We start from the raw sequence: 24853 nt of genomic DNA, 5'->3' as shown, positions 1-24853 counted from the left end.
TATTCATAAAATGAAGACTTTATCAAAGACATATTCAGATCAAAACCCAGTGCCTTTAACTTTTAAAAGGGAAAATGGAACTTTTAGGTGGAAAATGAATGAGAAGCTACAAACGAAAATCATTGCAGAGCATTGCAAAAAGAAGTTAAAAGGTTTTTTTTTAAGACTGATCTTAATAAAAATACAGAAGAAAGGATGGTTTGGGATGGATATTTTATACAATGCAATAGTGAACTTAAAAAGAAAAGGCAACCGCAAATACAAATCATTCTGGGTGAGGTAAAAAGGAAGAAGATTTTTTTTTAAATCCCCGGGGATTATAATTATTACTCACCAAATTAAGCTTTTCCAGAAGCAATTATCCATGTTAACAGTGAGGGAGATGTAATTAAAGATGAACTATGCAAAACAAAGGAATTTTGAATTTGCAAATAAACCCGGAAAATGGTCTGCATATAAATTGCAAAAACAAAGGGATATTAAACCTATAAGAGGGGAATATTGTAATAACAGATAATGCAAATCTGTGAAAAATATTTCATCAGTATCATTCTACTTTATATAAAAGTCAAAAACGTTCCTCAGAAAAAGTAAATGAATATTTATATAAATAGACTTTTCCAAAAATTATAGAATATCAAAGACAAATTTTGAATGAACCTACAGTATACAAGGTAACTCTGTGACGTTATTAAAAATATTACAACAGGAAAGGAGTCCTTCCAGAGGGGTTGCTGTCCTCTTACTATAAATGTTTTGATGATAAGCTTTTAAACCTTTACAACAAACAATGAATACTATTTTATAGAATGGGAAAATTCCTGGTAACTGGAAAGAGGTTAATATAGCATTAGTACACCAAGAGGCAGAAGATTTAACAAGAAATTATCGACCAATATCTTTAATGAATCATGATTATAAATTAGCATGATTTTAACTAAAAAGTTGAAGATAATTTTACTGGACTTTATTCATGAACACCAATGTGGGTTCCTACAAAAAAGACAATTAAAAGACAATATTACAAATGTTTTAGATGTTCTGGAGTACTTGGAGCAACATAATGAAAAACATGCAGAAATGCAGAGGAGGTCTTTGACAATTTTAATTGGATTTTCTTGTTTAGAGTTATGTAGCATATGAACCTTGGATATAATTTTATTTAAATGAGTAAAATCCACTAAAAGGAGTAGAATCATTAATTTGTAAATTAAAGGACTTTGGTATGTTAAGGGTTTTAAAATTAATAGTCAGAAGATGAAGATGTTAACAAAAAAAAATTAAACCGGAAGATCCAATAAAACTGATGGAGAAAATTCATTTGATTGAGAAAAAAGTAAAATATTTGGGTTTAATATAAATATAAATTGTATGTTATTTCAAAGTAATTATGTTAAGATATGGAATGAAATTAAGAAGGATTGTTATTTTAAAATTGTCACTGTTGTGCAGAATTTCTGTAATGAATATTTTGCATAGAATGGCATTTTTGTTTGACAACTGATATACCATTTAAACAATGGCAAAAATATGTGTCTACATTGATATGGCAAGGCAGGGGAAACAAGAATTAAATGTAAAGTGTTACATGTAAAGGAAAGAGGGTTGGGTCTGAAATTGTATTTTGCTGCTTGTTCTATAGTCTATATGAAAGAATGGGTATGTTTTGATACTCCATTGAAGATATTGATGGTTGGCTCTTCACAAACTCTTCTAAATCTTTCTTGTTGACCATTACCAGAAATCCTTGCAAATTTATTTAGCTTCTATATTACATTTCCCAAAGTTCATGGAAATGGAATGGTTTCAGATTTACATTCCAAATATCCACTGGGAAATGATAATGTATTTTTAAATCCTCAGCATATAAAACTCACAGACTTTAGTGAAAATAGCTTGCCATCAGAAATTGTGGGTGCTCCATTAGTGGAGGTTTTTAAGAAGAGACTAGACAGACACTTATCTAAAACAGTATATAGGTTCTCCTGCTTGAGCAGGGGGCTGTACTAGAAGACCTCCAAGGTCCCTTTCTATTCCTATTCCATTCCATCTCATTCCATTCTATTCTATTCTAATTCTAACCTGTAACCTACTACTACCACATATGATCTCCACCAGGAGTGATATTCTGTCCTGTGTCAAATATGCAGACTGTACTAGTGTAGTTGGAAAGAAGGAAGCATAACCCTTAATTTGTTCCCATTGATTTTGTGACTGTAACTATAAAACGTACTTGTGGAGCTGAGATTCCAGTAAAATACTACTGCCCTGTAGAGTCCACCTAAAAGAGTTTATTAATGACAATTTACTCAAAAGCTTTACCAACCTTTCTTTCTCCCCACTGTTACATGTTTTTTGGTTAAGAAGAAAGATAGCGCCCCATTATGTGTCCATGATTGCATGGTCCTTAACTCTGTAATAATCAGAGATCACTACTTTCTTCCCCAATTTCTCAGTTCTTGGAATTGCAAAACGCACATATTTCTAGCCAAGTGGATCTCAGTTTTAAAGCGCTTACAATCTGACTCACCTGAAAAAGGGCCAGGAATCAATTGCCTTTTATTTTCTGTATAAAAAATTTGAATATATATTAAGTAGTTAAGGACTGATCAATGTGTCCGCATGCAATTGATGAATCATGTTTTTCACATTCTTCTGGATGATTTTTTAAATTAGTTAGTTAGACAATTTATTCATTCAATCCAACAAGCCTCTTCTATATAAGAAAAGTTCCCAGAGTTTTTCAATGCCTTAATTTTTATACTAAAGAAATTTGCCTTTGATTTTCATGCATTCGGTAACTTCATTTCCTTGAAAGGAATTTAGATGGATCCAACTCAAATAAAATCTATTATGGCTTAGAAATTCTACTTTACTATCAGAGAAATCCAACTGTTCTAAGCTTTGTCAAGCTTGTTTACCACAAGCTTGTTCCTCACCCTAGTACTTATGCCACAGAGAGCATAAGTCTCTTTATTCTAAATGGGAAAAGTGTCCATTTACCGTAAGCGAAATAGTGAGGTTCAACAAATGTTTGCTGTACAGGAAGTCCACAACTTAAAACCCCAACTGAATCCAAAATTTATGTTGCTAAGACAGACATTTGTTAAATGAGTTTTGCCCCATTTTATCACCTTTCTTGCCACAGTTGATAAGTGAATCACTACAGTTAAGTTAGTAGCATGGTTGTTAAGTGAATCTGGCTTCCCTGTTGACTTTGCTTGTCAGAAGGTCACAAAAGGGAATCACATGACCTCAAGACACTGCAACCTTCATAAACATGTCAGATGCCAAGTGTCCGAATTTTGATCATATGACCAAGGGGAAGCTGCAATGGTTGTAAACATGGGAAACGGTCATACGTTACTTTTTTCAGTGCTGTTGTAACTTTGAATAGTCACTAAAGAACTGTTGTAACTCAAGGACTACCTGTATTCACATAGTCCTTTCTTTGTCAGTTCATCTTGTCATGCAAGTCTAACATATCCTTGTTCTATAGGCTGATGTCTTCAATTTCATACTGAAAACAATGTTTTTACAATTTGCTGCAAAGCTGAGAACAGTTTGCTCCATTGCACATTCTGTTCCAGGCAACTCCTGCCAGCTGAACAGACTATATTTTTAGCAAGGTGCTTTTGACCATCAAAAAAAAGCTTTTTACACATTGATCCTATCTTCTCAAACAACAAAAGCACCCTACTGAGCTCCAAATAATTTGGAACACATACAAACTTTTTCATAAATTCACTCAGCACCAACTCACATGAACATAATTCTTGTTTAATTTTGCATTTCAAAAATTCGCAGCAAGTAGGCTGATGCTTTATCATGTAAATTACAATATTTTTTACTTTATGATCCTCCTCCCATTCTTTTTTTTTTTTTTTTGTAGTACCAGCACTATTCTGTGACTTTCTTACCTAACTGATTGAATCAGTGAATCAAGAAAGGAACTATAAGGCTTAGAAATATAATTTTCAGACATTCCTGTTGTCTTATTATTTTCTTGGAAATAGTGGGAAATGTGCTATAACTACTGCCTACATGTTCCTCTTCTGTTGAGCGAAACAGTCTTTTAACTTTTTGATTATAGATGAACCTTTCTGAATGTTTAAAATGACCAATCTCCTTCTCTGAAATCTTGTGACATACCTAGGTTTCTTCTTGCTATACTTATCATGTGAAGCTTCTGGGCAGCAAACTATCTGGATTTTGGCATCCTCTGACTTTCCTACAGGGAATTGTATTAGGTTCAAAGGTTAGATTATCTCCCACTCTGCATTCCCAAGAAGATTCAAAAAGATTAGATCAGTAGAGATTTTAAAACAAAACAAACAAAATTTCAATAGGTGTTTAGATGTCTATGAACATTCTCAACCATCCAGATCAGGGTTATCCCAAAGTTGTTCTTTCCTCAAAAGACAACTGGACTTTCCTGGCTTCCGGTTCTGGCTGTGGATCGCGACGGGCATGCTTTGCTCGCCCCGTGCACTCTTGGTGGGCTCCCCCCTGATCGGGGGGCGCAGGGAGCCTCGTAGGGGCCCCTGCCGAGGGGGCAGCTAGCGGGGGGTCCCCTGTGTCGGCGGCGGCCGTGGGGGGGGGGCTCCCTGCATTGCCCTAGGCACCAGGAGGCAAAAGGGGAGGCGCTCTGCGCTTTCGCGTCGAGGCAGCTGGGCGAGATTGACGATTTGAAGGCTGCAGCTGCAATGCGGTGAGGTGGAAATTCCTCCCGTTCCCTTTTTTGACTGAAGGGGAAAAAAAGAATGTCAGCTTTTTTAAAAAAAAACATTCAATCCGTTCCTGGGAAGTGTGACTGGAGGGAGGGGGATTCCCCCCCCCCCTTGGATAAGCGGCTCTAAACTGCTCTCTGCCCCCGGAGGAGGAGGAAGGGGGAGAACTCTGGAATGAAGTCACGCTCATAGCAAGCAGCAGATTTATTTTACTGCAATTGTGAAATGAGGTGATGATCTGACTTTTTGAAAACTTTGAAAACTTTTGGTTTGTTGCCTTCTGATCCCGGTGCTGGCAAGGCAAGATGGCACACTTCTGTTGTCTTCATGTACTCTGAAATTTGACTCCACCCACAGAAATTGCTGGCATTTTGTCTTTGTCTCCGTGACACTCAGAGATATCTCTTGATACATATTATTCTGGACCTGGAACAATGGATTTTATTTTCTGGATTTAGACTTTAGAAAAGGATTTTATTTGTCTGGACTGCCTGCCTCGTGATCTCTCTCGGCTATCCACTTTTACAATCACCTTTTTCCTGTATTGACACAGACATTTCTGAGCTCTTCTTACCACAATGGCACCAAAAAAACCACCACCGGGGAAACCAGGCTTCGCTGGTTCTGCCCCAACATCCTCAGCGTCCAGCCCCAGTGGACAACAGACACTAACATCTTTGCTCCAGCCCAAGCCCCTTGAGGTGGACCTAACTCAACAGATGTTTCAAACGATTTTAAAGGGGCAGGAAGAACTGAAGAATCAACTAAAAGAAATGAATGAACAGCTCAGAGAAAACCAGAACCGTACGGCCCAAAATACACAAAGATTGGAACTTTTGGAGTAGGGGATGGCTGAGATGAGGAGGGAGGTGGGGGGAGGGTGTCCAGAAAGGAAACCAAGAACTTGAGAACCATCAGATAAAAATGGAGTTTGAAAGGATGTCTTTCTTCCTTAGATTTCAAAATGTAATTGAAGCTGATGATGAAGATTTGGGGGACATTATGACAAAATTATTGGCTGAATATACAGACAACAGATGGGGTGGGATATTGACCTGGTTGATAGAGTAAACTCAGCATACGCCAGAACACATAATGTTCCAAGGGAGGTCCACATTAAATTTCTCAGAAAGACTACAAGAGATGAGATTCTGAGTGCACAAAGGGGGCAATTATTAAAATACAAGGATAGAGAAATAGCCATCTTGAAACAAATCCCAAAGAAAGTTAGAGATAAAAGAAAAAAATATTCTCTTCTAGCGAAGAAATTATACCAGAAAGGGGTGTGGTTTAGATGGCTCATGCCAGAAGGTATGCTGATATTCTGGGAGGACACTAGAGTTAGAATTAACACAACTATGGAGTCTGAGGCCTTCATGGAAAAAAACAAAGTCCTCCTGAATAAATCTGATGACACTACACGGGACACACAGGACACGGGAGGTGCTGGAGCCTTGCTGGTGGGGGGAGAAGAGGCAACACCGAGAAAACTTAGATCACAAAAATGAACTAGAAAATCTGTTTGATGTAAAATGATTGAAATCACTTGAAGATAAAAGGCTAAAATATGCTGACAAAATATTATTAAGTAGTAACAACTTAATGTATTAATAAACGAAAGTTATGAGAATGGGGGGGAGGGCCATTTCCTGCATAATGTAGCTGTCAAAATTTGTAATCTTATTCACCATCCCTTTTCCCGATTATTTTTTGTAAAACCAATAAAAAATTTGTTTGAAAAAAAAAAGACAACTGGACTTTCCTGGTGTTTTTTTTAAAATATTTCACTTCTCATCTAAGAAGCTTCTTCTGAACTGAAGCACCTTTGGGACAATAGATATTTAGATTACATTCTTTTCAACAAAACATAATGCTTTAGAAATAACCTTAATTGCATTTATGTTGTTGGAAGTACAATAAAATTAATGTTTGATTTCAATGCATTGTTGCATTTTGGTAAGAAGAAATTATTAATTGAAGCTTGAGATTTAATATTTTCAGATGTGTATATTCTATCTGCATCACTTGTGAATTGACCTTTAGAAAAGGAATTGGATTTACAATCAAAAGACTTACTGTTCAGCATTAAAAAGGCAAACATATAGCTCCACCTATCCAATATTTTGTAGAATTGATACAGATCAACTATAAATGACTGTAATGAATCATGATTTCAATTTAGTGATACATGTATATTTATAAATATGTGTCTTGTATATATTTTTCTTTGTTCAGCTTCCTTCACCTTTATTATAATGGTATATATTGTATTTTTTTCAAATTAAAAAAGAAATATTTATAAAAATCTACTAAATCAAAAAAATCAGGGGGAAAAAACATAGGATTAGCTCTATTCTGATCCTGAAGATTCTGATTCTGATTCTAAACCTGACGTCTGAAATATAGATGTACAGGGCTTGAGTCTTATGTTCTATGGTAGCGCTACATATAGCATTCCCTACTAAAAATAAGTAGAGTACAGCACTGATCAATTTGGACATATTTTAGCCAGCCCAATTTTAATTTTGATTATGCTGTTCTATGCATATTAGGACATCTGGGCTAGACTCCTTTGAACCCAATTAACTGATGCCCAAATCCCCATTCACTAGAATATAACCTAAATACTGATACACACTCAGGAGGGATGAGTGCTGGGCAATACAACTTTAAGTGTAAACAATTGCTACCAGCCTGCCTTCCATTGTGGACCTATACACTGCACGAGCCAGAAAGAGGGTTGTGAAAATATCTACAGACCCCTCACACCCTGGACATAAACTGTTTCAACTTCTACCTCAAAACTACGCTATAGGGCATTGCACATCAAAACAACCTGACACAAGGACGTTTCCCCCCATGCCATCTCTATGCTAAACAACTAATAGCAACAACACTATGAAACTATCTAGTAAGGCTGTATTACTATTATTCTTCTCATCTTTCCTATTACCTATCTCCTTATCTTCTTATGACAATAACTTTGTTGCTTGTATCTTACGATTTATATTGTTTTATTTAGTATCCTAGTATGATTTATGTTGATTGCTTATTTAGTATCCTATCACAAAGTGTTGTATCTTATGTTTTATGATGAATGTATTTTTACAATGATTATGATCATCATTTATCACTTACTGTTTGTATGTACACTGAGAGCTTATGTACCAGAGAAAACATTCCTTGCGTGTCGAATCATACTTGGTCAATAAAGAATTCTGTTCTATTCTATTCTATTCTATTCTAATTTGTAATGAAAGAGGTGGACAAAATTTCACAACTGCATCAGGTTGTAAAATTGTAATAAATGTCAGTCTTCCTGTCTGGGAATAATAATTGGCCCTTGGCCAATTATAATTGGCAGCTGGGCGATTTAGAAATTTTAAAAAAAACAATTGAACTCACAAAATTGAATAATAATAAGCCTATAGCTAAATATTATAAAAACCCAAAAAATTGAATAGAATGAACCACAAGTAAATTGATCATTAATAAGATAAAGCCACTCTCACAAATTTCCAAAAACTGATTGGAATTTTTTGTAGATTTCTGGATGGTTTGCTGTAGATTGGCAAGAGTTTCAAATAATAAAAAATGATTTATTCCATCTACTTTGGCGCCAGAAATCCTAGATTCTTCCAAAAGCCCTACTTGAGCCAAATCTGTGGATTTTAAAATTTAATTTGGAAGATTTAAAGAGGAATTTAAGGGGTAAAGTGGTACCTTAAGTCTTTTGAACATTAAAAGCACCAATTTCATCCCATGAAACTCCTGAAACCTCACCCAGAATTGGTCCTGTCCCCACTCACCTTCAAAGTGCAGTCTTCAACATACCAAAGCAAAATCTGGCGTAGATCTAGAGCTGCAAGAAATTAAACATCATACATATACTCACTCCTGGTTCAGTGTTGTCTCATCACTCTGTCTTTGGCAAACACTGAAGTAACTTTCCAGTGGGAGAGAAGGAAAAAAAAACCTCCATCTCTCCAATAAACAAGAAGCATCTCCATAGTTTAATAAATGCAAATCAACAAAGATCATTAATCAATGTACTGGCATTTGATTATGGACAAATGAAAATACAGAAATTTGCCTCATAGGTGGGTGGTACAAAGTGTCTCCAAGGTCCTTTAGTTTGAATAATATAAATACAAAGTGTTCTACCTGGTTTGCTAATAGTATATGTTTTATGAGGCAATACACTCTATTACTTAGATGTAAATACAATGTGTCCCAACTAGTTTGTTGACAGGCTGCATTTTCTGAGGAAATGTGTTACTACTTCATGCAAGATCCTAGTTCTCAATAGTGTTTTGGCTACAAGTGTTTTGGTTCCTCTTGTTTGTGGTCAGTTAAGGTCATTATTTAAGGAGAGTGCCTGAGGGTTGACCTGGAGTACTTCTATTCATTGAACAAATTATTTGTTTTCTTGAACATCACATAACTGCTGCTGACACTGCAGTTTGAACTGAAATATCAGTATGGTCTCTATGTATGTGCTTTCTCTGACATATTTTTTTCAGTTAAAATCTAGCTATTTCTCTAGTTATTTTTAATTAAAAATTACTTTAGCTATTAAGCTTCTAGTATTGTTCTGGTTACCTTTCAACTTGCTGAATTAAAAATAGAAGTTTACTTCTGTAAAAATGAAACCAGCTTGAATGAAAATGAGTTTATAACAAAGATTAGCATATCCTCTAACTTTAAAGGTTCTATTGGACTTACTTTCTCAAGGAAAAGGAGAATAATGGGTGCCCCAAAATGTGGGTAAACTATGTTATAGCTGAGGACAAGTTTTCCCCAAATTTTAAAAGCATCAGTACTCTTGCTGCTTCTTCAACATCCAGTATTCACCTCCATAGAGTGTCTGCACTTTACAATTTATGTAAATTGTAAAATGTCTAAAGTTGGATAAGTAGACACATCACAACATATGAATATCTTTTTCAAGATCTTCATGTCTATTTTATCCAGTGTTAGTCTATGGAAAAATTGTTGTATGCTTGTTCCTTTACTGAAGACTTGGTAGATTTTAAAAGGCAGAAGCTATCTAATACCTAAATATCTTTGTTGTCAGTTCTAAGGTTGACAGCTGTATCTTTTGTCATTAGTTTGGCTTTCTTTATATTTAAATTTAGTGCCACTTTTATGATGTCTTTGACTTTTATTTCTAGAGATTGCAGATTCTTTGCATTTTTGGCTTTCAGGGTTATTACCATAGCACAGATTATTGATGTTTTGATGTTTCTTCTTCAAGTTTTAGAACCATGATCATCTTCATGTAATCTTACTTCCCTTTATATTCAGAATATAGGTGAAATAAATAAATGGAGCATAAAGTTCTGTCTCCTTTACCAAACTTCAACCCATCTGTTTTCCCATATTCTGCCTATACTGTGGTTTCTTCATCTGCCTATAGGTTTCATGTGAGGACAGTGAGATGTTTTAGGATTCATATTTTGCATGGATAATTCATAGTTTGTCATGATTTAACATAGTTGAAAGCATTTCTATAATCGATGGTTCATCATTGTTTTACTCTAGGATATTTTTTTGTTTCCTATTTCCCAGTAAATTTTTCCCAGAGAAAAACCAATAGTAGCCTTTGGTCTTTCACTTAACAGGAGCTGTTTTCTCTTCTGTGAGCTGAATTTCTAATCTGAAGCGTTTGAATTCCAATTAATCATGAAGTGCAACCCTACTATGTATGATCTAAATCAAAGTAATGCATTTTACACCCATTAAGTGTGTTAATTGGTTTACTTATATTATTAACAGCTCTTATGAATAGGCATTGAAAATTTTGTATACAGTAAAGCCTGCCAATTCTGCGTATTTCATTTTCTTCTAATCTCATTTCAGTGTCCACATTATTGTCCCTCTATACTACACCTATGCACACATATAGTACTTGCCAACTGCCATGTTAATGCATTTGATGAACTGGATCATAGTCCACAACAGCTTGTGCGATATAAAGAAGCAAGTGAGGGGTGTTGCTTAACAATTGACTAAAAATAATTGGATTAAAATTGACCCGTGTATTCTGTGTCCCTAAAACACAGAAGCTCAATGGGTAACTTTTTGGCCAGTTATTCTTTCAGCCCAATTTATTGCATAAGATTATTTCAGGAAAAAGCAGTAGGAAGGAGGGCTTTGTAGGGTGTCTTAATTCCTGAATGAAAAGTAGGATATAAATCTAATACTCACTACAAATGTCTTCAAAAGAGTAAATACAACTTATTTTCTGGAAATGACTTTATAGGGCAGATGTTGTTAAGCAGAGACTTCTCAAGATGTAAATTTACATCTGAAGTGATCCTTACATACTTGCTTTACAGGTCTGTTCCCTAAAGGTTGACCACGAATGCAAACATTTTTAAAAAAGTAATAGTAATAAGCAGCCACCGACAGGGAATAATAGTCCCGCGTCTCTATTCCTTACACGCATAAAGTAGACAAAATAAGCCCGCTGCGTTTACATGCAAAGTCCTACTGATGTGTCAGAGGTTTGCATTCAAAGAAAGGTTTCTGTGCAGAGGAGATAAGCCACAAGAACAGGCTGGGGTCTTCGTGATTGTCACGGATCTCCTTCGCGTGTACATTCGTCCTGCGCGAGCTTCTCCGTTAATTTACCGAAATACGAACGAACAACCCGCCACAGAACAGAAGGAACGTCTAGCCAAAACGCGGGAGGGAGGGGGGCACTAAAGTTGGGGCGGGGGGAGGAGTGGTCGAGATGAGCCCTGCGTCCAATGAGAAGGCGAAGGGTTAACGGGCAGCCAATCTGAGCCGCGCGCAGCGGATCCCGCAGGCTCCATTCAAGAATCTCAAGTATTCAAGATGGACGGAGCGGAATGCGGAGAGAGAGAGAGTCGCGGGAGCTATTTAGTGCCCGCCACTTTCTTGCCCGGGCAAAGCGGGGGGAAAACCGTCAAAGTTTTAACCTCCACCGCGGGGCCATTGCGAGAGACGAGGAGAAGCCAGAGAGCTGCCGAAAGGGTAAAGATGGCCTCGCTCCCGGGCACAAAGGGGTTGTCCCTCCAGCACAGGCAAAGGCGCTTCGCCCGATCCTGCTTCCCTTTCACAAACGTGTTTCAAGCGCAGGTTTGATCCAGAGAGCTTACTTTTTTTTTGTTCAGTCTAAGGAGAGAGAGAGCGGGAGACCCGGGGAGGGGGCGACCGGCTGGGCGCTTCGGATACCGGTCAGCCCCATGGACGACGCCCTGAACTAGAAGAGGTGGGAGGAATGGCCGAAAATACGGAGAAGGGTTTTTCCCACCCCTCTCCAACACTTCATACCCTTGGCTATAACTGGGAGAAGGGACGAGTGCCGCTGATTATTCTCTGTCCCGGTGTGGCCTAACTCGGGTAGTGGTCCTAGCCCTAGAACAGGGTTTCTCAACCTTGGCAACTTGAAGATGTCCGGACTTCAACTCCCAGAATTCCCCAGCCAGCATTTGCTGGCTGGGGAATTCTGGGAGTTAAAGTCTGGACATCTTCAAGTTGCCATGGTTGAGAAACACTGCCTTAGAATCAAAGCATGGTGAGAGCAGACTTCCTCCTCTGGGTCTCTTCAGGCTCTCTCCTAATAGTATTTCCAGATCTTCTTTTGGTGGTGTTCAAAGCATTTTACTTTCAGTGTTTAGCCCCATACAGTGTACTAATTGCTGGGTTTGCTTAAGTGTGGTTTAATTGGGCAAATCACATTTTACCGAGTTCACATCTGACAAAACAATGGTTTACAGACCATAGTGGCCAGCTTCACACAATAGAATAAACCCAAACCATTGCTGTGGTTTAGAACAGTGGTTCTCAACCTATGGATCGGGACCCCCTTTGGGGGTCGAACGACCCTTTCACAGGGGTCGCCTAAGACCATCGGAAAACACATATTTTCGATGGTTTTAGGAACCGAGACACCAATTTTATGGTTGGGGGTCACCACAACATGTGGAACTGTATTAAAGGGTCATGGCATTGGGAAGGCTGAGAACCACTGGTTTAGAACATGGGGTGTCTCTGGATAATAGTTGTGCTCACTGATGAATGTTAACACAAGGTAGAAAATGGGAAAGTTTCCAAGCTTTATTTTTCATTGTAGATGGGGAATGTTTGTCATGCAGGGTCATGGAATTGAGCCCTATTCAGTAGAACCCAACCTCCTAACCTGTACACCATCCATGTATACGCTTGTGCATTCTTGGCACAGGAAATTCAAAAGATGCTGGAATGCTAAACATTATAGAAGGTGGGAAGGCCTGCCCTCAAACATCATATTTTCCATACTCAATAAGTATACCGCTTCTCTGTCAAGATAACTGGAATTTCTGAATTATGTATGGGATGGAAGGACTAATGACAATACACAAATTTAAGAATTATCAAAGTTCCTTTGATAATTGATGTACTATCAAGTTGTTTTTGACTCCTAGTGACCACATATATCTTCTCCGTTATAAGGTATTCCTAGCCTGTTCTTTCAAGTGTCTCAATGTTGCACTCATTGCCACCTTAACTAAGTCCAACCAACTTGTTGATCATCCTTTTTTCTTTCTTTCCACTTTTTCCAGAGAATTGGGTATTTATGTAAATTGTAAAATGGCTAAAGTTGGATAATTTGAACCTAGTCATCCCTGCCTCAAATGAGAACTCTGGGTTGATTTGTTCAATGAATCATTGGGGGTTTTTTTTCTTGGCTATCCATGGTATTATCAAGAGTTTCCAATACCAAAGTTCAAAGGTGTCAACACTCTCCCTATCCTGCTTCTTTGAATTCCAGCTTTCACTTCCATAGAGCGTCACAGAGAATACAATGGCTTGCACAATTCGGAGTCCTTTGATAAACTTTATGAATTTCTACGAAAACATTAAACATTGGAATAATTATTGGAGGGCTCCTTGTGGGCATACTTCTGCCTGCCTAGAGTGCAATACTGTATAGAGAAATAATATCGTATTAAAGTGTGAAGGTTTTACAGGATTTCTGCAAGTTTTCCATATTCTGAAAAGGAAATTTTCAATGAGTACCTGCAAAATTCTATAGCTCACAAAGGCTATAAAACTTTACCAACCAAGCAACTTTCTTTACTTTAGATAATTTAATCTGCTGAAAATTCCATTCTTTGGGGAAGGGGAGGTGTTTCTTATGATGGTATCATTGCATCAGAGACAAACGATTCCTATTTAAGGAATAATATGTACTTTTGTTAGTATTTTCCCCCTGTCTGGAGAAATTAGTAGCCATAACCTGATGAAATGCTGAGTTTTCTGCAATTTATCATATAGCTACAGCATCCACCCACCCAGAAAGATAATATCAGAATGTATAAATTAAAAAAGAATGGGTGGTCTATGTTCATTTTTAGAAAAATTGAGAATATTAACCCTAATCTAAGTGATTTATTCTTGTCTTGCATGAAATCAGACAAAATACAATCACTGTGACATATTACTGTTTATAGAAGTGATTTACAAGATTTATAGTACTAGTAGCTAAATCACATTGGACTAGACAGTGCCCAATCATTTGCAATGCAAATTCAATTTAAACATAATAGAGTTTTCACTAAAGAGTTTTTGATTTAAACAAAGGGAAATGACTATATTTGCAGAAATTAAAATCCAATAAGAATGTTTCAATTTGCTAAATATTTAGCAGATATTAAAGAAATTTAAACTAAGATTATACACTTTTTGAAATGGGCTTAGTTAATATTCATACAGTGGATCTTCATAAATTGTGATGAGACACTGGGGGTGGGGGGTGGGGAGATTATATTTCTTTTTGTCCATCCATCTACAATAGTAGCTAAGAAAAAAAGGTGTTTTTTCCATCTCTGGCTTATTTCATCTGTGAGTTATTAGGGAGTAAATATGTACTCCCACAGTGCAATACATGAATAAATTGAATCGTAGAGGTGGCAAGGGCTATATAATTCTCCATAGTGAGGGGAGGAGTATCCAGGATGGGTTGACCTTGGGCCACACCCTGGTCACCAGGTGCCACCCAGTTATCGACTCAGCCCCTCAATGGGCGACTGTGATCATCCCAAACTCCTAGAAAATTTTATTAAAGAAAGGATTGAACTCACTGTTTACTTGATTGCATTCGCTGCCTGCCTGCCTGAGTGAGTAACTGGCTCTTGGCTGAGTCCCTGGCCGGGAAGAGAGAGAGAGAGAGCATGCGCAGCAAGCCCTTCAGGGCAACGTGCAGACCAGGTCATAAAGAGAAACCTAGGGCATTAATCGAGACTGCGGGTGAGGGGACGCTCCCCTGGAAGCCCTGGGAAGGCAGTCACGTCGGAGAGGTTCAGCCAGCGCCAGAGCTTTCCGCCGCTCCCCCCCAGGGGGTCGAGCGGTGAACTGCGGCATTTTTAAAAGCAGCAGAGCGCCTGCGAGTGCTGGAGAGAGATAGTGGCCTGCAGGAGCTCTCAAAGCTCGGAAAAGAGAGCAGAGGAAGTGAGAGAGAGAGCTCTCCTAGGGCAGCGGAAGCCGTGCGGCAGCCCCAAAGGCACAAGCCGTTTCCGCATGTTCCCAGGGAGAGGAACTTTTTTAATTTGGAGCCGGCGGTCATTTTGGAACCATGTGATCCAAGATGGCGGCACCCAGCAGCACAGAGGATGCCGGCAGGACTCAATCTTCCAGCCCAGTAGCCAGCAGCTCCACCGGAGGAGCAGAGGAGCAGCTAACCAGGTCAGAGACTGCTACAAAGACTGCTAAGGGAAGAGGAGGAGGCAAGGCAAAGGCAAAGAGAAAGCACGTCTCCTCCAAGGGGGCCAAAGAGGCAGGCTGCAGCTCCAAGTCCCCAAAGTCTGGCTCCAAATACGAAAGGCGGAGGCACCGAGCCTTGGAGCGCATTTGCCACAAGGCCAGCAGCAAGAGGGCTACCCCAGGCCAGGAACCTGGGGAAGGATTTCCAGGGATTCTTTCTCCTTGCAGGACTGCAGATGGGGACCCCCCCTCACAGAGACAAAAGACATCTGAGGGGGCTGCACAAGGATGGCAATCACCGCCACGCCCCACAGCAGCAGGACCACCAAGACATCAACAAGCTGGTGGCCACCACCCAATTCTCCTCAGATGCTACCTTAGCAGCAGCCAGGTTTGCCTCCCGGGCAATCACCTCATCTGAGGTATATTGCAGGCTACTTTGGCTGAAGCAGTGGGAAGCAGAAGTACGCCACAAATGGCGCCTGGCATCGGCCCCCTTCATGGGAGAATCCCTCTTTAGAGCAGCCCTCGACCCATTCCTGGTAGAGAACAAGGACAAGCAGAAGGTGCTCTCCACTGTTCACAAGAAGTCCAACTTCAGGGCGGCGCCATACCCTTGATGCCCCAATTCCCGGGGGCAGGATTTCGGGTCCTCCTTGCGGGGTCAGGATTCCTTCAGGGGGTCGGAGTTTGGGTACTTGGGCCCCAGGCAGTACCAGGGAGGTTTTTCATCCAGGCAGAGATACCCAGATAGACAGCAGAGGGGCAGGCAGCAGAAGAGGCCCTTTTGAGGGGGTGGAGGAGGAGGAGGCAGGCGCTCCTTCTGCAAGAACTAGACCTAGACCTAGCTCACCTCCCATTGGGGGGGGGGGCGCTTGGTGTACTTCGCAGACTGCTGGGACTTAACCTCCTCCAACAAGTGGGTCCAGAACACCATTCGGTATGGTCTCTCACTCAAGTTCCTCTCCAACTCCCCGAGTTCCTTTCGGAGCTGCCCTATCTCAAGCAACCCAACCCGGAGATTGCTGATGCAGGAGGCCATCCAAACACCTGTTGGACATCAGGGCCATCCAGCCAGTGCCTCTAGAGCAGCAAGGCCAGGGGTATTACTCTATTCTCTTTGTAATTCCTAAGGCCTCGGGCGGCTGGAGAGCGATTCTTGACTTGAAACGCATGAACCATTTCATCCGCTATCGGAGGTTTAAGATGCATTCACTGCATTCCATCCTGGAAGGGGTTAGGCAGGGAGATTTTCTCACCTCCATAGACGTCACAGAGGCCTACCTGCATATACCCATACCCCGGAACACCGTAAACATCTCAGGTTCTGCTACCTAGGGCACCACTTCCAGTATCGAGCCCTGCCTTTCGGGTTGTTGTCCACCCCTCGAGTTTTCATGAAGGTAATGGCGGCATTGGCAGCTCACCTGAGGCAGGTTCCTGTTCGAATTCAATGTTATTTAGATGACCTGCTGTTGCAGTCATCCTCCTTCAAGGGTGCGCTATGGGATCTAGACACTACTATGGCAGTCCTGAGAGACCACGGGTTATCGATAAACCTGGCCAAAAGCCACCTTCACCCCTCCACTAGTCTGGTCCACCTAGGAGCCCTGATAGATACAGAGGCAGGCACGGTTTCTCTGTCATCAGAAAGACAGCTCTCTCTTAGGCAGCTTGCTGCTCAGGTAGCCAGGGGGCATAGGGTATCCTTAGCCACACTGTCCAAGCTGCTTGGCACCATGGTGTCTGCCATTGGCATTGTCTCTTGGGCTCAGTTCCACACCAGAGACCTCCAATGGTTCCTTTTGCCTTTCCAGCAAAGGCGCATGAGCTGCTCCCAGACCAAGGTTCTTCTGCCCACAGAAGTATCCCGCTCACTGACTTGGTGGACATTCCCGGCAATCTCCAAGGGCAAAATCTTCAGAACGCCAGACAGGGTGACGGTAACAACAGACACAAGCCTGTTCGGATGGGGCGCCCATCTGTGGGCTCAGATGGCGCAAGGACAATGGAACCAGGCAGAACTGACTCACAACATAAACTGGTTGGAGCTCAGGGCGGTCTGCCAGGCCCTCCTTCAATTTCATCACCTTGTCATGGGCAGCCACATCTTAGTCCTCACAGACAACATCACCAAGGCTCATATAAACAGACAGGGTGGGACCAGATCAAAGACCCTCATGAAGGACAGTGGGCCAAAAGGAACTTTCAGTCATTGACTGTGGAACATATAGCGGGGGTGGACAACATCAGAGCCGACTGGCTCAGCCGGACCGAGGTAGACAATTCAGAGTGGAGGCTGCAGTCGGCGATATTCGAGGAAGTGGCAAGGCACTTCGGACGCCCAGAGGTCGACCTATTTGCCATCCCTCTCAACACCCAGCTCCCGAGATTTTATTCCAGGTATCAGACACCGGGGGGGCAGAGGGGGTGGACGGTCTCTGATGCCCATGGCCCCGGGGGCTCCTCTATGCCTAGCCACCATTACCCCTGATTCCCAAGGTCATACAGAAAATCCTGTGGGAGGGGACGGAGGTGGTGGTGATTACCCCACACTGGCCCCAGAGGCCTTGGTTTGCCGATCTCCAATCTCTCTTGGTGGACAGGCCCTGGTGGATCCCCCAGGAGAGGATCTCCCTCAGCCAGGGATCGCTGGAGCACCCGGACCCTCAGTGGTTTCAGTTAACCGCTTGGCGCTTGAGCAGAGCATCCTGAGGGAAGGCCACTTCTCCCCCAGGGTGATACAGACTATTCAGGCGGCTCGCAGACCTTCCACGGAGCGCATTTACAGTGCTACATGGCATGCCTTTTCAACATGGTGCAGCTCCAGGGGCCACAATCCGGTTCGAGCCACGATCCCACAGGTTCTGGACTTCCTTCAGGCGGGCCTGGACAGAGGGTTAGCTCCCAATACAATTAGGAGACAGATCTCGGCCATCTCATCAGTATTTCTGTGCGGTAGGTCTCAGACCTTGACTCACCACCCTATGGTCACGTGATTCCTCAAGGGGGAATCCAATCTTAAGCCACCTACGGTACACAGGCACCTCTCCTGGGACTTACATAAGGTGTTGGACGCTCTGACAGGCCCTCCTTTCGAACCCTTGTGAACTGTGTCTCTTAAGTTTTTGACTCTTAAAGTGGCCTTTCTGGTGGCCATCACCTCAGCCAGGCGGATATCCGAACTACAGGCTCTGTCGGCCAGGGAGGATCTCTGCGTGTTCCACCAAGACAGGGTGGTACTAAGGTTGGACCCCTCCTTCATCCCTAAGGTGTGCTCCTGCTTCCATCACTCGCAAGAATTGATTTCTGCCCGGACCCCTCTCACCCGCTAGAGAGGAAGTGGCACACTCTAGACGTAAGGAGGGCTCTGAGGATTTACCTCAGAAAAACCTGGCCGAACAGTCTGAAGCCCAGCCGGGATCCCTGGGGAACAAGGTGACATCCACCACCATAGGCAGGTGGTTACGAGCCTGTATTGTTACTGCCTACCAAGCACGGGGTCTGCAAACACCGAGCCCTATTACAGCGCATTCCAGACGAAATCCAGATCTGTAGGGCAGCTACGTGGTGTTCCCCCTCACCATTCATGAGGAACTACAAACTGGACTCCTTGCCTCTGCAGAGGCTTCATTCGGGCGTAGGGTGTTGCAGGCTGTGCACAGGGCGGAGGTGATGCCTCACCAGCATAAGGTTTGTGCGAGCTCTTAACATGGGTAACCCTCCCTAGGGACGTGTAAGCTTTAGTAAGTCCCATCCTGGATACTCCTCCCCTCACTATGGAGAAAGGGTGTTGGTACTTACCTGATACGCCTCTTCTCATAGTGGGGGAGGAGTATCCAGCCCCTCCCTGATAGGGTTATGTAACATGAGCGTTATGTTTGATGGTTGAGCTGTTCTGTTGAAGAAATAAATAAAGGTTGAAACTAAGATAAAGTCTGGAGTGGATGACACAGCGAGTCGGATAAGGTTCTTCGCCGATAACTGGGTGGTACCTGGTGACCAGGGTGTGGCCCAAAGAGCTTATCTGACTCAGCCCAATCAATGAGAGGACAAGGTCAACCCATCCTGGATACTATCCTGGATAGTCCTCCCCCACTATGAGAAGAGGCGTATCAGGTAAGTATCAACACCCTTTTTAGGCCATTAAGACCACCCACTGTTCATGGTAGCTATGCAAATTAAAATATCCCAGATTTATTACTTTCCAGCCTCTGCTTGAACACTTCCTGTGAAGGAAGGGCTAAACATCTCTTGGGATAATTTATTTCATTGCTGAATTGCTCTTTCTGTTAGAAAGTTTTTCAGTTAATTATTATTGCAAGGTCAAGGATGTATATAACCCAATGTAATTTGTTTTGTGGGAAAAGTAAGTCTGCAGTCTCTGAGGGAAATTAAATGGTAACTGTGGGATATCTAATAATATCACAATAAGATTAGAAATGTTAGTGGCTCTTTGGAGATCTCATAACAAATTGCTATCCCTTTGCTAAATAAACAATGTTTATTTATATGGAAATATAACACTGTATCAATGTTTGACTTGAACGCTTAAAATATCATAAGGAGTTACAGATGTTGAAAGCCGGTATTGATCCCTTACTTCTCATCATAAGACAGCTATATGTAGAGAACAGCTGTTGATCCACATGCTTAAGCCCAAGTGGGACCACTTAGGTGTGAGAAGAGAATTAGAACATTCTGTACATACTAGAGAAGAGGATCCACAACTTGCCTCTGAATACTTAGGTATCAAATGAAGTATAATGAGCATACTTCTTCTACTTAGTTTGTATATTTAGCTTCATGTTCTAAACTATACACAGATATTTGTTTCCAAGGCGTGAATAACTACTTGTTTCTGAACACCAATAAAAGACACTCTTTTCAGTTTCTACACTTATTCCTCACATTCATTTTTTAACATGGAAAAATCATTGCGAAATCTTTAGCATCTATCTGGTCTATGATTTATATATGTTTTAATTGATTTGTACACTATTTTTCTCAACCCATGCATTATTCTACCGGTATGATAAATCTGGACCAAAATTGTTTTTGTGTGAAACATTGTAGTTATATAATTCAACAAAGTAACTACAACAATGTGGTCTTCATGCTACAATTCATGTATGTAATTTCATGGAATGATACTAGAAGACTGTTTGAGCTGCTGTAAGCAATCATATATGTGTTAATATTAAGCAAAGGTTGATGGAATGTGTTTATAATTCCAGTGGTTTTAAATAATTTAAAACATTTATGACATGAAATGAGTGAATATGGTATTGACTTCTTCATAGAGGGGAATGTATTCATTGTTCAGAAAACAGCTACTCTATACATAGTGTATACTTTTTGCATTTTTCTTAATTGTTCTTGCTATTGATAGAATTAGTTTTGCAGAGCAGATCAGGAATATGGTTTTTTAAAATGCTTTGCACTAAATAAAATATTTATACTTGCAGTTGGGAGTTTCATTCTCTTTTATTCTTTGTCTGCCCTCTTCTTTCATGATTGATCTGAAACCAAGAAATGCTATGCTTATATTTTTCTGACTTTTTCCACCTGTCCTATTATAAAAATCACACATCTGAAATTAGTAAAAACTTATTCAAGTTGAGTTGATTTTATCAAATTCAAGTATATTTCTCTTTTCTCTATTTAGATTAATGGGAGTTTCATACTTAAATCTACATATTCTGCTGTTCTTTTATAATCTTTTATAATTTCCAGGAATTTATGACTTGTTTCTGCCGCACTGTTTTTATCCATTTGCTATTTTTAACTGTTTAACTGTTTTTATCCATTTGCGATTTTTAACTGTTTAACTGTTTTTAACTGTTTTTATCCATTTGCGATTTTAACTGTTAATCAGTTAAAAACTGATTTTTAACTTTAGTATAAAGATATTGAATGAATACTCCATTAACATAACTATTTCTAAAAGTTATTTTTATTAGCAATGTATTAATGGCATGGAACTGTTTAGGAAAAACAGCAATCCAGTGAAGTCTGTTTATGTCTTGGTTAGCTCTTTGCAGTAATTTCTAATCAATGCATTTACAACTGAAAGCTGGTTCCAGCAATCAAACAAAATATATTTTATATGTAGATATATATAACTGAAATGCATAGTTTCCCACCCTCCCAAAAATGATGTAGGACAAAATAGAAAAGATTTTAAATGGTTTTGCAGTCTCTCATTTCTTGTCTGAATCTGATAGCTGTTTCTGTTCTCCCTTTGCTCTAGAAATTTGTTATTTCCCAAATTCTGTTTCCTTCATATCTGGTGATAAGTTTCAACATCATTGATAAGGTGAACGACCTGTCAATGAAAAACAAGGACATCCTGTTGCATCAGTTCCCCAAACACTAGGTATAAACAATCTATTTTCCCTTCTGTTGTGCTGTTGCTTCCAGCTAAACTACTATGCAGCTGGAAACAATTTTCAGGTAGCACTTCCTTTGGTTAAATAATGCAGTTATTCTCTCAGCTACTTATTAAAGATTATTTGGCAAAACAATTTGATAAGATGTAATCTTGGAGAAGGGAATTCTGAGTTAGTTTTTCTTCTGGTTATTTTCAGGAATCAAAGTCCAATGCCTTGTTACACGACAGAGTGTGGCTTTTTGTGAAGGTAGTTCTATGACAGAATCCTAGCTTTACCTGATTATGACCATTGCTTTGGAATATCAACCCCCTCCCCCCCCCATATTTAAGGCTTGATTTGCTATCATATGCTTGCTTACCTATTTACTTGATTTTTTTTCCAACTCAGAGTATCTGTTACTCAATATTTCAGGACTACTTGCAAGAAAAACTCTGAATGTTAAAATTATTCCAATAGTAATACTGCATATTGCTATCTTCTATGGTGATTCAGATGCATATTATAGATTTCATATGTATACAATGGCTGTTGCATTGGAATTTATGTCTGGTGAAAGTAATAGAGAAATGCAATGGATGTGGTCTTAGGTCAACATAAATGATTGACCTAAGGTGTGTGTGTGTGTATACCATATATATATATGGTTTCGTGTGTATTGAATAATATAAAGAATTTAAGACATCCAGTGGAAGCCACAATATATCAAAATACGGTGGAGCGCAACTATCCTGGACCGAAGACATAATTATATACTTGTGAAATATGTTGTTTACATAATGATGTAGGAAAGGCTGAGCCTGAGGGAGGGGTCAAGAGCATCATCAGTCTGGAGTTCCTTCGCACCCACAAAGTGATCTAATGATCCAGCCCATCTTGAATTTCATTGAACCTTATCTATTGCCAATTTGACTAACCATTAGTAGTTCAGATTCTTGTAGCATCTTGTAGGGTTAGCATGCAATAAACCTTTATTTATTTGAACCACCCTGGCTCATGATTTCTGTTCTTGACAATGATATCATGACCCAATGACCTTTGTGCTCACCTCCTCCCATGAGTGTCCATAGCTACAGTGGCTTAGAATTGAGAAATAGGCTTGGCTGTAGGCTTTTTCTTTGCTTTTTTCCCTGTTTTTCAACTAAATGATGGAAATGCGTTGGTTTTGGTCCTTCACATTTTAATACAGAAGATGTGAAGTAGAGGCAAAACTTGTGTGTAAAAAAAAAGTACATCTAGAAAAATATAAATTAATTATATTCATTATTCTGAAGTTGGTAATTTGGGACTCAGAAGTAGTCTAGATGACATAAAGGGTAAATCAATTGTAATTTGAATCAACTGTGATTGTCTTAAGATTTACTATAGATCAATATTTATAAAGATATGAATGTAGAAGAAACAGGGCTTAGTTTTATCGTGTATAAATAAGGTGACTGTTAGGATTTCATATAAGAAAAATTCTGGAGGGACTGGATTTAAAGCGCACACAAAGGAAAATGTCATGACAAGTAGAATCTACCGATAGCTTTCTGGATCCAGTGGTTTTGATTAGCACGAGATTGCACAAGTAGAGAGTAGAGAGTCACATATTGCCTTTGAGAGGTTGGAGGTCTCACATTATTAAGTGATCAGAGCCATAAAAAATAGCCGGACCTGCTCAACAACTAAATTTGTTTGAATTAAAATTAAATATCCTAATGTATTTAACATAGCCCTCTGTCGTCATATTGCAAATTCAAATTTAGTGGCAATTGTTGAAGAATTCGGGGGGAGGGGCGATAAAAAAATTTGGGAGGCTGAATGTGATTTTGAAGATTCAGGCTTTGTGCCTCTTGTTTGGTAATACAGCTGAGAAACTGCTTATTTTATAACTGACGCTTTTTCTTTGAGTATAACATATACTATGAATTCTAAATATTTTTTTTAAATCTTGTAAAGAGAACTGGTTATTTTGTGTAATGCTGTTCCAAGGCAGAGTTCCAAACTTCTACACTGCTTTAGAATTGCAACTATGTTGTAGTAAGAAAGGAGACTTGATGGTAGATGCACGTTATTTCCCTTTATTTTACCCTCCCTTTTCTAGGTTGAATTCCCAAACAGTCTTCTTGAAACATAAAATTGGATACTCCTGCTGGATGAAGACTAAAGAGAATGGTTTGATTAATATGTACCATGCAGCAGCCCAGTATTCTATAGAAGCTCGTACTAAAGAAAGTGCATTGATAAAATAAATCACAGTTCTCGTGTGATCCTTTTCACCCTTCAGTGAGATTATGAGAAGATAACTCTCTTGTTCCTGTGGACAAAGCAAAGGGTCTTCGGATGCACTGGGCACGGCCCCTGCCCGAGGCTCTTTTCACATTGTGCTACTGAGCCCGACCAAGCAGTGCAATGTAAAAAGGGCATTGGGTTGGTGGCCACAGCAGCATGAATTCTTTATACTTCCATTGATGGTAAAGATGAAAGGCCAGGCATGGAGACTTGTTACAAGAGGCATAATGGAGAGTGGGGGGGAAATCCCCATTTTGTCCAGCTTAGAACAGTGGTTTCTATGATGAGAGCTATCTATTCACTCCTTTCAGAGGAGTTTTCAGTTGCTGTGTTTGGTTAAATTGGATACCAACATGATTTGGTGTTCGAGCAGCAGCTGAAATAGTGGTCATTTTTCTGTTGTCTGTTTTGAGATAATATAGCAACCTACCATCAAATGTTGATTGCTCATATATATTGGGTATCCTTTGTGCTCTAGAAGATGGTTAAAGATTATGGAAAAGGAAATAACTTTTTTCATAAAACAAGATCCAGGCATAATCTGAGCCGATTTGCAAATTATGATAATTTTGAGTATGCAGTTTTGTCTGAGGGGATAAACATAACTGGTTTGGGTTTTTTTTTTAATATGATTTGGTATGAAGATTTCAAATTTATGCAGTCGGATAATGTTCCTGGATTCCGTGCCTGTTGGAAACTTTAACCAGCAGAAAGCTGTCAACAGAACTTCTGGTTTGGTACTAA

At 40.0% G+C, this 24853-nt stretch overlaps 1 protein-coding gene and 1 long non-coding RNA gene across 2 annotated transcripts in view; one reads left to right on the top strand and one right to left on the bottom strand.

Annotated features, from left to right (window-relative positions):
• LOC309384995 (uncharacterized protein) overlaps positions 1–8645 on the bottom strand; it is a 41454-nt gene extending 32809 nt beyond the window's left edge. The window contains exon 1 of the mRNA XM_081939017.1: positions 8540–8645. The gene's annotated coding sequence lies outside the window, so the exon portion shown is untranslated. The remainder of the gene's footprint in view (positions 1–8539) is intronic.
• A 2821-nt stretch (positions 8646–11466) lies between these two features.
• On the top strand, positions 11467–24790 carry LOC309383255. Its single transcript, XR_014173805.1, has 3 exons — positions 11467–11732; positions 21697–21822; positions 23922–24790. It is a non-coding gene; the product is annotated as an uncharacterized lncRNA (long non-coding RNA).
• The last annotated feature ends 63 nt before the right edge of the window (positions 24791–24853 follow it).

The sequence above is a fragment of the Natrix helvetica genome (genome assembly GCF_964273705.1).
Source record: "Natrix helvetica genome assembly, chromosome: 1".
Lineage (NCBI taxonomy): Eukaryota > Metazoa > Chordata > Lepidosauria > Squamata > Natricidae > Natrix > Natrix helvetica.
This window is presented reverse-complemented; position numbering and strand designations above follow the sequence as displayed.